The sequence below is a fragment of the Rhinolophus sinicus genome, chromosome 2 (genome assembly GCF_057876585.1).
Source record: "Rhinolophus sinicus isolate RSI-liver-muscle chromosome 2, RSI-T2T, whole genome shotgun sequence".
NCBI lineage: Eukaryota > Metazoa > Chordata > Mammalia > Chiroptera > Rhinolophidae > Rhinolophus > Rhinolophus sinicus.
This window is the reverse complement of record NC_142502.1, coordinates 152782105-152795211: the sequence shown is the minus strand read 5'-3', so window position 1 is coordinate 152795211 and position 13107 is coordinate 152782105. Positions and strand designations below refer to the sequence as shown.

The 13107-nt window shown below is 36.9% G+C and overlaps 1 protein-coding gene and 1 long non-coding RNA gene across 3 annotated transcripts in view; one reads left to right on the top strand and one right to left on the bottom strand.

Moving 5' to 3' along the window:
- Window positions 1-13107, top strand: part of ACYP2 (acylphosphatase 2) — a 110260-nt gene that overhangs the window by 73229 nt on the left and 23924 nt on the right. The window lies entirely within an intron of this gene.
- LOC109439275 (uncharacterized) overlaps window positions 7382-13107 on the bottom strand; it is a 159511-nt gene continuing 153785 nt past the window's right edge. For both annotated transcript variants that reach the window (XR_012496354.2, XR_002136473.3), the window contains exon 4: window positions 7382-11946. This is a non-coding gene — a long non-coding RNA (uncharacterized LOC109439275). The remainder of the gene's footprint in view (window positions 11947-13107) is intronic.

The window sequence follows — 13107 nt, the reverse complement described above, 5'->3', positions numbered from 1 at the left end:
GTTTATAACTGAAAAGGTCTGATAAAGGTCAGTTGATAAGATGAGCGGGAATACTATGTACTAAAAGTTGATGGCCCATACCTAGATAACTGAACATTTTTTTTTATTCTTAGAAAATGGATTTTAGCCATTTGAATGTGGCGTAGTAAATGATCCTATTAGAATTAACAGGTATGGGCTCATGGTTACCCAAAAAAGATCTGAAACGTACTTGAAATGGGCTAATCATTTTCTAGCTTAGAGGTTCCAGAAAAATGATGGGTTTTTTGTTGTTAAGTTTTTCTTTACTTACTTTGGGTTTTTTTTTTAATTTTTGTTTTTCTCAGGCAAGCCCATTTTAGTAATATATAATATACATGTTGAAGTGTTTCACACTTCACTCAATCGAGTTTCACAAATTGAATATCCCCATGTATCCAGCATCCAGATCAAGACACAGAACATATTCATATTCACTCTCTAGTAAGTAGGTCCCCATCCCCGTCCCCAAACTGTTGGGAGACAATTTTCATGGGTCTCTGATGTTTCTGCACAACTAACCAGCAGAGACAATTCTTTGTTCAAAATATCTTTTCAAGGATATCTGTGAGTAGCCTTGGAAGACAGAAATAGTGTTTTCCTCCAGAGCACAGGGCAGGTTTTGTTTATCGCCTTGAGAAAAAGATTGTCTCTCTTACGGAGCAAAGTACAGGTTTACTTACTGTTTAGTATAATAATGTCTCCCTTACTTCCCATTATAAAAGATTCAGGTTCCCCAAACTCTGGGTTCCTCTCCTATAATGCCACCCACTGTGTGTGCAGGTGTCACCTAGCTGTCTTCATATTGTGGAATTAGGGCTCAAGAAGCTGGTGCAAATACTAACACTGGCTGTTGTGTTGTAAGATCCTTTGTCTCTGACGCAGAATCCATGAAGTAGGCAAGCTAACTTGTTAGTTCGTAAGTAGGGTAAAATCTCACATCCTTCCCTGTTTTTGATAGTAATCACTATTCTGACTTCTACCACCATAAATTAGTTTTAGCTGTTCCTAAACTTCACATATTAATAGAATTATAAAGCATGTACTCTTTCATCGGACTTCTCTCATCCAACATCATGTTTGTGCGATTCATTCATATTACCGCATGTAGGCGTAGTATTTCTCATAGTATTCCAATGTGTGAATAATTAAAAACTTGTTCATTTTTCAACTAGTGATGGATAGTGGGGCAGTTCCCAATGTTACGTATTAGAATTGTGCTGTTAAGAATGCTTTTGTGCATGTTTTTGTGAATATATGTATGCATTTATATTGGGTATATTCCCAGAGCTGGATCAGAGAGTGTGCACAGATACTGCCAAACAATTTTCTAAAGTATTTGTACCAAGTTACTCTCTCACCAGTGTGTGAACATTCTGGTTTCTCTGTGTACTTTTCCACTCCTGTTATTTTCTATCTTTTTAGTTTTGTTTTTTCAGGCTGACATCCTTTTATTTTACCATCATGCATATAAGGAAAGATATATGGCAGTGGTACACTTCCAGTTTTACAGAGCAATGTCACAAGTATTTTTTCTGTTTAGGAAAAGAAATAGATCAATTACTAAGTTGTTACCAGGATAAATTGTCAAGAAAATCAGAGCCACAAATTTTTTGTAGGTTATTTTTCCATGAAGACAACAAATTCCAAAGTCTTCAGAGTCTAACAAGACCAGGTTATTCAAATTATGTTTCTAAAGGTACAGTTTTAAAAGAAACAAGTTGAAAACTGTTATGAATGTGTGCATAAGTCTATATTGTATGGAAAAAAGACTTGCTATTCTTCCAAATATTCCTAATTGGAAGCAAAAGAAAATCTATACAGCAGAATCTTCCCATTAAGCGGGAACAGAGACGGTAACAGGATTTTACCAAACACTAGTGAAATTAAGGGCACGGTGTCAATCTTCCATATAATTAAGGTCATATGAAAATAAGAGAGAAAACATCCAAAGCTGCCTTATTTCTGTAAAGAGCCCTTCTCTAGGTAATATAGTTAACATTTCAACCACCTTCAGTTCTCCCATCCCAATCCTGAGAAAAGTATTTCTCCTCCCTTACCACTGACAAAGTATCCCTTCCCTGCAGGCTCTCAGTTGACCCATAAGGCTTCCTGAGTGACTGTGGTAATAGCGGTGGTGAGGGGTTGAGGTCTTTTATGGGAAGAATAGAAAGGTCTTTTATGTGCTGGCAGGAAATCTGGGTCCATCCCCAGTTCCGGACAGCCTTGTTTATCAAAAACCAGAAAATGGAGCTGACAGTGGACTGGAAAAGATTCATCCGGCAGGCACTAGCTGAAAGGTGGGGGTGGGGGTGGGCACGCCAGTCGCAGGCAGCAACAGGAGACCAGAGGAGCAGGAAGAGCAGTGGAGTTGCATACATCACACACCGAGGGGCCCACTGCTGTCTCCCTTCACTTTATTAACACCCAGCAGTTGTCCACAGGCCATGTGCAGAGTGGGGTGTGTAAAACCGCTCTTAAATGTAGCTAGAAATCCAGGTGGTAGTAACCAGAGGCCCTGGGAACAAACAGCGTCCAAGCAGTGCAGATGAAGACAGTGTAATATACAGCATCATTTGTTTGGCTCTGAAGAGTGTGACCCAAGGCCATGCATCATGTGATGTCCAGGCAGAACGACATGAAGACCATGTGGAAATGGGTGGAGGAGCAGGGCCACGAAAGTCTTAATCTTGAAGTTGTGTGAACGGAAAGGTTTGAAGGGAGGGAGGGTGCAGAAACAGCACAGAAAAACTCGAAGGTATACTCAGTGCTGTTGCCAGAGTACAGGTCCCACAGGAGATGGGAGGGGACCTTGTGGGGGAGTATTCCCAAGGGCACACGTTAACCAGACTGAAACCCAAAGGGCCTGGGGATCGCCACTGGCTTCCTTATCTGGCGAGGGCCCGTTCATGTAGTAGGTCAACATATATGTATCGTGTGTCTGTGGCATGCCTGGCACTGTTCTAGGCACTTAGGATGTACTGGTGGGCAGAACAAAGATTTCTTCCCTCTTGGAGTTTCTAGCAGAGGAGAAAGACAATAAATAATAATAACAAGTAAACATTAAAACATTAGAAAGTGATAAGTGCTATGAAAAAAAACAAAAGGTAGAGTTGAGTAAGTAGATTGAGAGTTCTGGGGGTAAGGAGTAGGGAACAGATTGTAGTTTTAAATAGAGTGATCAGAGGAAGCCTTCTTAAAAAGGTAAGTTTGGGGCTAAGGTTCACAGAAGATGAGGAGTTAGCTAGATATTCTGGAGAAGAACATTCTAGGAAGAGAGAAGAGCTAAGCAGAGGTCCTATGACGGGCATGCCGAGGGTGTTCAGGGAATAACAAGGAGATTGGTGGTACTGGAGCAGAGTGAATGAGAGTGGCCAAATCAATAGGGTCTTATGTGATATTGTGAGAAGTTTGGCTCTTATTTGTAGTGAAATGGGAAACCATTACAGGATTTTGGTCAGAGGATTCAAAATCTGATTTATGTTTTACATGGATCACCCTGGCTCCTGGGTGAAGAACAGGTGGGGTGGGGGAGGGAGCAGATGGGGCAAAGGTAGATATAGGGAGGTCTTTTAGGAGGCTATCAAAGTAATCCTGGTGAAAGATGCTATTTCTCAGACCCGGTGGTACCAATGATGGATATAGTATGATGGTAGAGCCAGCATGATTTCATGATAGATTAGATATGGGGTATAAGAGGAAGCCAGAAGTCAAGGAGGACTCCATGGATTTTGACCTGAGCAGCTGGTAGGATGGAGTTGCCAGAAACAGATGGGAAGGTTGTGATGGAGCATATCTTTGCAGGAAAACCAGAAGTTTGCTTTTGGACATGTTAAGTTCGAGATAACTGTTGGACAACAGAGTTGAGATACTAAAGAGGCAAAAATGAATATGAGACCCGGTATTTTATATCATATCATATCATATCATATCATATATCATATTATATCATATCATATCATACCCAGTCTTATAGTAAAATAAGACCTGGTCTTATATTAATTTTTGCTTCAAAAGACTCATTAGAGCTGATTGTCTGGCTAGGTCTTATTTTTGAAGAAACACGGTATATGTGTGTATATATATAAAACTGATCAAAAATAAGGAGCATATGTTTTTTTAAAATTGGAAAATAAGTAGTGGTAATATCTGAGTTCAGTGAGAAATGTTATTTTTTGGGGGGGATCTGCCATTCTGATTGTGTCCTAGAGTATGGACTAGAAACTACTGAAAAGAGCAAAATGTGATTTTAACCTGGGGCTTGAAACAATCTGGCTATTTAAAAAAAAAAAAATTTAAGGGAAAATAAAGAGAGCTAATATAAAAATCTCTCAAATACCTAGTTAACCAGAGGCAGAAACAGAGACTTTTGAAAAGAGAGAAAGGGAAGGGGGAGGGAGAGAAAGAGAAAGAAAAAGGAAAGAAAGAAAAAAAAAGTACTCTTTTGAGGAAGAGTACAATTTAGCCACAAATCTGCATATCATAAAATTGTGAAGTGTTTAAATTCTCTGGGAACCAGAAATAGCATAGTGTTTTAAAAGATAAAGTTAATAAAAGGTGAATAAAGAGAGACTGTGAATTGTATAGTCTTATTTTCCTTTGACTCCTCAGATGTTACTCAGTTCTTACTTGTTTCAAAAGGCATCTCTAACTCTTGACTTAAATTCTTAAAACAAGTGTGTTTGTTTAGTGATTTAGCACACAGAGCTATTGTTCATCAGACCAGGCCACCTCATTTATAAAGCTGAGGGCCTTAATGAAATGTTACTTTCTTAAGACTGGAAAGAATGTTGGTAGACAGAAGGAGATGTATACTTTGTTAATTTCCTCTGTTTCCCATAGAAAGCCCATTAAACTGTTTGGAAAGGGAATAGTAAAAAAAAAAAAAAAAAAAAAAAAAAGGAGAAAAGAGAGAGAGAAAGAAAAGAAAAAAAAAAAAAAAAGGCTTTGAGGAATTAACCAAGTAGCTTTACAGCTGCAGTCATCTCTATTGCCTCTTAGAAATAGTATATAAATATAGCGAAGTGGACAGAAAATATTTGGGTTACCATGGTGTGGGTAATGATTTACCCTGGGAAAGTTAGTAACTACGATTTGTTCATTTTCTGCTAGTATAGCACTCATAACAAATACACATGATGGTCCTAATGAAACTAAGAGGCTAAAGATCTGGGTAGGGTGCTGGCGGGGCAGACTGGCCCCAAGGTGGTAGAGCGAGAAGGCAGGGGTGACCCAAATCATCCAGGGGTACACAGAGCTGTTATATAAAAATATAGTATAAAACATTATGTAAAATATATTTATAATATCTAAATGGTATACACAATCCTAGTGTAACTGAGATAAAATTATTAAACATAATGAAATTGATACTATATCAAATGAATAAAATTTAATTAGTCATGAAAAATTGAAATAGTGTTGGATCTTTTAAAAAATAGTATGCTCTTAAAAAAGAAAGTGCATTGATGGTGTCATCATTGCAATAGGAGTGTATTTTTTGCAAATGTTTACAGCTGCTTTAAAAACTCTTTCAAACACTATAGTAGTGACAGAATGGTGAACAGAGTTTTGCCCTAATTTCTAGTATTTTCTTCTCCGCTGTCACTTTAAAATAATCTCTTTTTGATCATTTGTTTTTCTTTAGAAACAGCAATATTCTTGCGTTTGGCACATTACATCCTCATTACACACTAGGAGCTAGGTACTATCATTAGTCCCATTTTCCAGATTTGAAAACTGAGGCACAGAAATAGTAAGTAACTTGCTCATGAGCATATACTAAATGACAAAGTCAAGAAATGAACTCAGGCAGTCAGGCCCCAACGCCCTTCATCATAAACACTGCAGCATACACTGAGCTTTTCTCAGGCTCAATTTTCTTATCTATAAAATAGGGTCAATAATTCTTATCTCTTGTGGTGGTTGACAAATAAGATATGGAGTTCGGACCGGGAAGGCTGGATGTTGTCTTTATCTGTTTCTGTATTATTTGATTTGTTATAATGTACGTGAATTATTCATGCATTTTTTAATCAACAAAAAAAATTAAGGCCCAGAAGATTGCCTGGCACAAAGAGGCACCTAATAAAGATGTTATTATGTCTGAAAGCAATGTCAGAGTTTCCATTTGACGCACTAGGGATTTGTCAACTCCGGAAGCTTGGGTGTGAAGAGAAGAAATAAGACAGGGCAATAACTAGAGGTGAATTCGGGTTAGAGGTTTTTACTTTCCAATGAGGGGGGCTTGTACATCCTAATGTGAAGGGTGGAAACCAGTGGGAGGGAGAATGAATGGTTTAGGCAAGTGGGAATTAACCAATGGAACAGAGTCCCAAGAAATTGGCCGGGGGGTTGGAGGGGATGCGGGTGGGAGGGGTGGCTGGGAGGGGCAGGAGGGATAGTGCTAGAACCCTGAATGAATGACTTATTTTGGAGAAGGTTAATAGTGACTTAATTGTTCATGTATAAGCCCCATTTGATAAGCTCACTGAGGTAATAAAATATTAAAATCATTTTGGAAAATGAGAAAGGAGTTAAAAGAACTCCATGGTTATCTTTATCTACCTTCTTCTGGGGGATGTGAGAATAGGTTTTCTGAAGAGGAGCCCTCAGTTTATTTTTCCATTTATGGGTTACAATGGTAAGATGATTGTTGGCAAAAGAACATCTATTTAAGCAGCTTCTCTTGGTGTAGATCAGAGGGGTACCAAGAGGAGTTATTTCTGCAGCTGCGAAAAAGGTTCAGAGCTGTCTTCCTGGAATCGGCTCTCATTTCAGAGTCTAAAATAGATTTGAAACACTGTGGTGTTTGGGAATCAGGGCCCTATTCATCCTGAGCACATCTGTTGGTAGCTGTTGAAATTCAGATAAATTCAAATAAAGTCCAAGTAATGCTCATATTACACTTATGGCTTTCAAGGAGTGTTTAAAAAACACAAATATAGAAAACTCCAGTCACTGACAGTGCCTAAGACACAATATAGGAAGCATTAGCTTTCTGCCAACCATAGTTACTTTGAACCACAATGTTTAATTCTTTTTAAATGCCTTCCTCCCTACCTGAACTTTTCAACTAAGATTCATTTTCATTTCAAAAGTTTACATATGAACTATATCAAATAGTTGTATATTTTGATTTTAATCATTCTGCAGCCTTCAGTAATTGAAATGAGATTGTTGGACTAGTAAAGTCAAAAAGCCAGGATTGAATCAGTGTGTTTTCCTTTGTCTTTTCTCCCATTTTAGTGAATGAAAAATTTCATTGAGGTGCTGCAATTCAGGACTTTGGTCTATTTACACACAATACCTTTCTACATAGCGTTCAAGGCATCTTTAAAAAGGCAAACGCAGGACAGAAAAATAAGGGGACTTTCCTTTTATTAATGTATTACTTTTTTACTTAAGTATAGTTGGCATACAATATTATATTAGCTATATTAGTTTACGTGTACAATCGGGTGATTCAACATTTTTATACCTTACAATGTGATCACTCCACTAATTCTAGTAATTATCTGTCGCCATGCAAACTTATCACAATATTATTGACTGTATTTCCCTTCAACCCCCCTGTCTCCCCACGCTTTCTGGAACCATCCATTTGGTCTGTTTCTATGAGTCTGTTTTTCTTTTGTTTGTTTGTTTTGCTTTTTTTAGATTCCACATATGTGAGATCATATGGTATTTGTCTTTTTCTCTGACTTATTTCACTTAACATAACACTCTAGGTCTATCTGTGTTATGGCAAATGGCAAGATTTCATTCTTTTTTTTATTGCTGTGTGATAATTCTATTGCATATATATATACATCAAATCTTTATCCATTCATCTCTCATTGGGCTTGGTTCCATATCTTGACTATTGTAAATAATGCTGCAATAAATATAGGGGTGCATTTATCTTTTCAAATTAGTGTTTTCACATACTTTGGATAACCCAGAAGTGGAATTGTGGGGTCTCATGGTAGATCTATTTTAGTTTTTTTGAGGAACCTCCATACTATTCTCTGTAGTGGCTGCAACAATTTGCAATCCCACTAACAATGCATGAAGGTTCTCTTTTTCCATATTCTGGCTAACACTTGCTATTTATTGACTTCTTGATAATAGCCATTCTGACAGGTGTGAGGTGATAGCTCATTGTGGTTTTGATTTGCGTTTCCCTGATGACTAGTGATGTTGAGCAACTTTTCATGTATCTGTTGGCCACCTGTCCTCTTTGAAGAAATGTCTTTTCATGTCCTCTGCCCATTTTTTTTGATCAGATTGCTAATTTTCTGTTATTGAGTTGTATGAGTTTTTAAAATATATTTTGGATATTAACCCTTTAAGGGATATATCATTTGTGAATATATCCTCCTACTCAGTGGGTGTGCTCTTTGTTTTGTTGATGGTTTCCTTCAGTGTGGAGAAGCTTTTTAGTTTAATGAAGTCCCATTTGTTAATTTTTGCTATTGTTTCCCTTGCTCAAGGGGACATGTCCAAAGATATGTTACTCAGACTGATGTCAAATAGTTTACCACCTATGTTTTCTTCTAGGAGTTTTATGGTTTCAGGCCTTACATTTAAGTCTTTATCCCATTTTGAGTTTATTTTTGTATATGGTGTAAGAGAGTGGTCCACTTTCATTTCTTTGCATACATCTGTCCAGTTTTCCCAGCACCATTTGTTGAAGAGACTGTCATTATGCCATTGTATAGTCTTTCCTCCTTTGTTGTAGATTAGCTGACCGTACAGGCGTGGGTTTATTTCTGGGCTTTGTGTTCTCATCCATTGATCAATGTGTTCATTTTTGTGCCAGTAACATGCTTTTTTGATTACTGTAGTCTTGTAGTATAAATTGATATCAGGTAGCATGATACCTCTAACTTTGTTCTTTCTCAAATTTGCTTTGGCTATTCAGGGCCTTTTGTGGGGGCCCATATACATTATTATTTGTTCTAATTCTTTGAAAAATGCCATTGGCATTTTGGTAGGGATTGCATAACATCTGTAGATTGCTTTGGGTAGTATGGACATTTTAATGATTTTAATTCTTCCTCTCTATGAGCATAGTATATGCTTCCATTTACTTGTGCCATCTTCAATTTCTCCAATGTCTTACAGTTTCCAGATTACAGGTTCTTTCACCTTCTTGGTTAAATTTATTCCTAGGTATTTTATTCTTTTAAATGCAATTGTAAACAGGATTTTCCTTAATTTCTCCTTCTGATTGTTACTAGTGTATAGAAATGTGATAGGTTTCTACATATTGATTTTGTATCCTGCTACTTTACTGAATTCTTTTATTCTATTAATTTTTTGGTGGATTCTTCAGGGTAATCTAAATTATGCCTTTATATGGGAAGCAGTCAAGGAGAAGAAAAAGGATACCAAAAGAAATTAAAATATATTGGGAGTTACAAGAAGGAAATTCACATGTAAAAAAATGAAGACATTTGTCTAACCCTAGGCAAACTTTTAAAACAAGTATTATGGTAAAAAAAAATGGAACATCAGGAAAGAGGAAGACAAACGTGGTATCAACAGCCCTGAACAAGGCTCTGTAGAAAAAAGGTGTGGCAAACATCATATACACTTGCTTCTCAAGGTGTTGTTCTTGCATTCTCCAGCACCTTTGGTAAACGTGTGCTTTCTGTAAAGTTCTGGTGTGATAAAAGATCCTTACTCTAGGAAACCTAATAACTGACCATTTGACACTAATATTCCTGCTTCCTTCTAATTCTTTGCTTTCATCTAAATGTTGGGAAAAAAACAACAACACTAGGTTTTAGAATCTAGAATGTTTAACAACTAGTATTTTTCAACTACTAGTATAGCTGTTTCCTGCTTCCTTCCCAATTTTATTTACAGAAAAAATATTCTCAATGATTCCACTGTTCTATCTCAATAGTGATTTTCATTTTTGTGTTTTTCAATGTGCACAATAAGTGGAATTATTATTGGGCTCCTCTCCACCATTAAATAAAAACATTTTTTCCAGTATTCATAATTATAATTCTAATGGCTATAGTCTATTGAGTTGATATAGTGTAGTTTATATTGGACCTTTTGTTTGTTTCCAGTTTTTTGCTAGTATAAATATCCTTCGAAGAACTTATTAATGTATATAATTTACTTGCATTTCTTCGTAGGTGAATTTTATGTTTATATCCTTTGAGCATTTATCTCTTGAAGTTTTAATATTTTTGAAGACTTGAATAAGTTTTTTAATATGTTATATATACTAAATTTTCAATCATGATAATATAAATGTTTCCCAATTGTGTTTTTCTTCTTTTAGTTTTGTTAGTTTATAATTTTTCCCTTGATGTATTTGAGCCATTTGTATTTTCCTTTGTGATTTCCATTATTGCCAAAAGCTTTTCAAAGATACTGTCCCTCTAAAGATTTCATAAATATTTGATTCTTTTTTTCTCCAAGCTTGCTAAGAATTAAAACATATATTTAACTCTTTAATCCACTAAGGGCTTACTCTGGTATGCAGTATAAGAACTGACCTAAATCATTTTCTGTTGTGTTTGTTAGGCAGTTATCCTGGCAATTATTGAAGTATAATTAGGCAATTATTAAATAATTATTATTTTTCCCTAACTTTATGATACTTATATAATACCTTAATTTCTGTATGTCCCACACTGCTTTATTCTAACAATTTACTTTATATTTTAGGATATCCTAGGAACTGCTGCAGCATGATTTCTTTGTTAGTGTAGAATTTTAACAAACAGTAAATAACCTCAGTTGGTGAAATTTGTTCTCCTATAAAATAACATGGTATATACCTCAATTTGTTCATCTTGTTTTATATATTCCAATACAGTTTTGTGGTTTCTTATATACGGCTCACAAAATTCTTCATAATTTTCTTTATAAATGTCATAGACAATTCTGTTAAGTTTATTCCACCCCCTTTTTTGTTTTGTTTTGTTTTTTGCAATTTCGAATGGAATTTCTTCTCTTTTTCTTGTATTATTGAGCTGGTAGTTACCACGATAAAGGAAGCCCCAAATTATGGTAAATTCATTATAAACCTGGTCACTCTGGTAAACTAATATAGGCTAATAATTTAAACATGTTTGTTAAGATTTATAGACAAGCAGTGCTTTCTGCAAACTACCATAGTTTTCTCTCACCCTTGAATGTGTCATTCCATGGCACAAAGGGAATACCTACTAAGTGGCAGGTGCCATTATTTGTGTATTAAAAAGGGCGTTAGGCTGGAGAGTCAGGAAACTTGCATCCTTCTTTCAGTTCCTCAGCTAAGAAAGCCATCTATGAAATACCTTCTCTGGGTGAGGTACCATACTAGGCACTGAACACAGGCCGTCTTGTCAGGGCTTAGAGTAAGCCCTGGGTATATATATTATAAAGACCGTAGGTGAGGAAACAGTTCAGCAAGTATGGTGGGGCGCAGCTGGCCCATACAGCTTCTGAAGCAGCAGCAACGAATGGACACCCAAAGTGCTTCCCTGTGGCAGTCTGAGTATGAAAGGCCGTGGAACTGTGGCTCTGGAGTCCTAGCCCTGACAGGTTTGTCACTCCGTGAGAGCTGCACTGACCACTGGACTTTGTCCTAGGGCCTGTGAGGAGCTAGGGAGGCATCGAGAAGCTGCGTCAGATCACTTTTATCCTTATCTTGTACGCATGCTTTATACTTCCTGCTTCTGGATCACAGTAAATCTAGTGAAAGCAGACCTGAAGGGAGTCAGCTTTCATTCTCTGAGCCTTTTAACCCAGATCAGTCCTTTGACGTCTGGCTTAGCTCAGTGGGTTAAATAATTTGTCCAAGATCATATAAATAGTGAGTGATGGAGTAAGCGGCTTGCCCGACAGCCAGTGGTCTTTCCATTCTCCCAGTGATGTCTGCGCCAGCGCTGTGGTTTGTGCTGGTCGGTTCACCTCTCTGTGCTGTAATTCCTTCATCTGTACAATGAAAAAATAGATAAATGATCCCGTTTTGACAGGCTGACTCTTTGTTGAATGCACATTATACACTTCTTTTTTTTCTTCAAGATTGAAAATTCTTTAAAGACAGAGAGTGTACTTTCCACATTCTTGAATTACTCATATTGCTTTGCACATTAACAAGTACTCAATAAATATTTGTTCATACGAATGAATGAATGAATGAATGAACGAGTGAAACAAAGCAAATAGTCTTAATGCTTTTTCACAAGAGATTTTTCAATGCTAGAACACAAGTTCCTGTGGGGGCCCCTAAAATCTCACCGGTTCACATTTCAACTGTGGAATCTTTTATAAAGACTGCATTTGTCTGTGAGCCTTTGCACAAGAAGATACTTAGCAAGGGTCAGCTTGTTTTCATCTGAAAAGAACAAAGAATTGAGGTTAGGAAAGCAGGAAGCCTAGAAAGGATCAAGGAGGGAGCTGTGGTAGGTAGACTTCTAACAAAGCTGTTGGGGCTATTTTTTTTCTTTGTGCTGCTGTTATAGCAACAAAATGACAAAACTGACTATTCAAATTTAATAAAACTAGAGCCTGTCCAAACCCAATTTTGAATAAATGACGAACTATGGGGAACATGCCTTAACATCTCTATTTGGGCATGCAACAACTAAACTACTACATCTTATGTTCCTGTCTACAATTTAAACGTTTTAAATGCACTCTTAGAAGATATAATACAACTACTTGTGCATTATTTGAGTGTTCCCTTTTTATGCCAAAATAGTCCAAAGGAAAGTACACAGTCCTTGGGAGGGATAGAATCTATGGATTTTGTAATTGCTGATTTTAAACTTACAATCTCATTGAAATCCTCAGTGAACATTTCTAAACCCTTATGCCTGAAAACTTCTGAGCAGATATGGTAACAACCTCCCTGCCCTCTCTGCCATGCCCAGCCAGAGTGGGGAGGGAGGGAAGACCTCTACTGCCAATAGTTACAAAGATTATATTTGGACTAAAAACAGGAATTTGCAGCACGCACAAGTGTCTGGTTTTCTATCTCTTCAGCTTCATATTAAGACCAGCATCATATTAAGACTATAAAATTATTGTTCTCTGAAACTAAAAGAAAAATCTGGAGGAGTTAAACGTTTTTTATTGAAAATTACGTAGAAT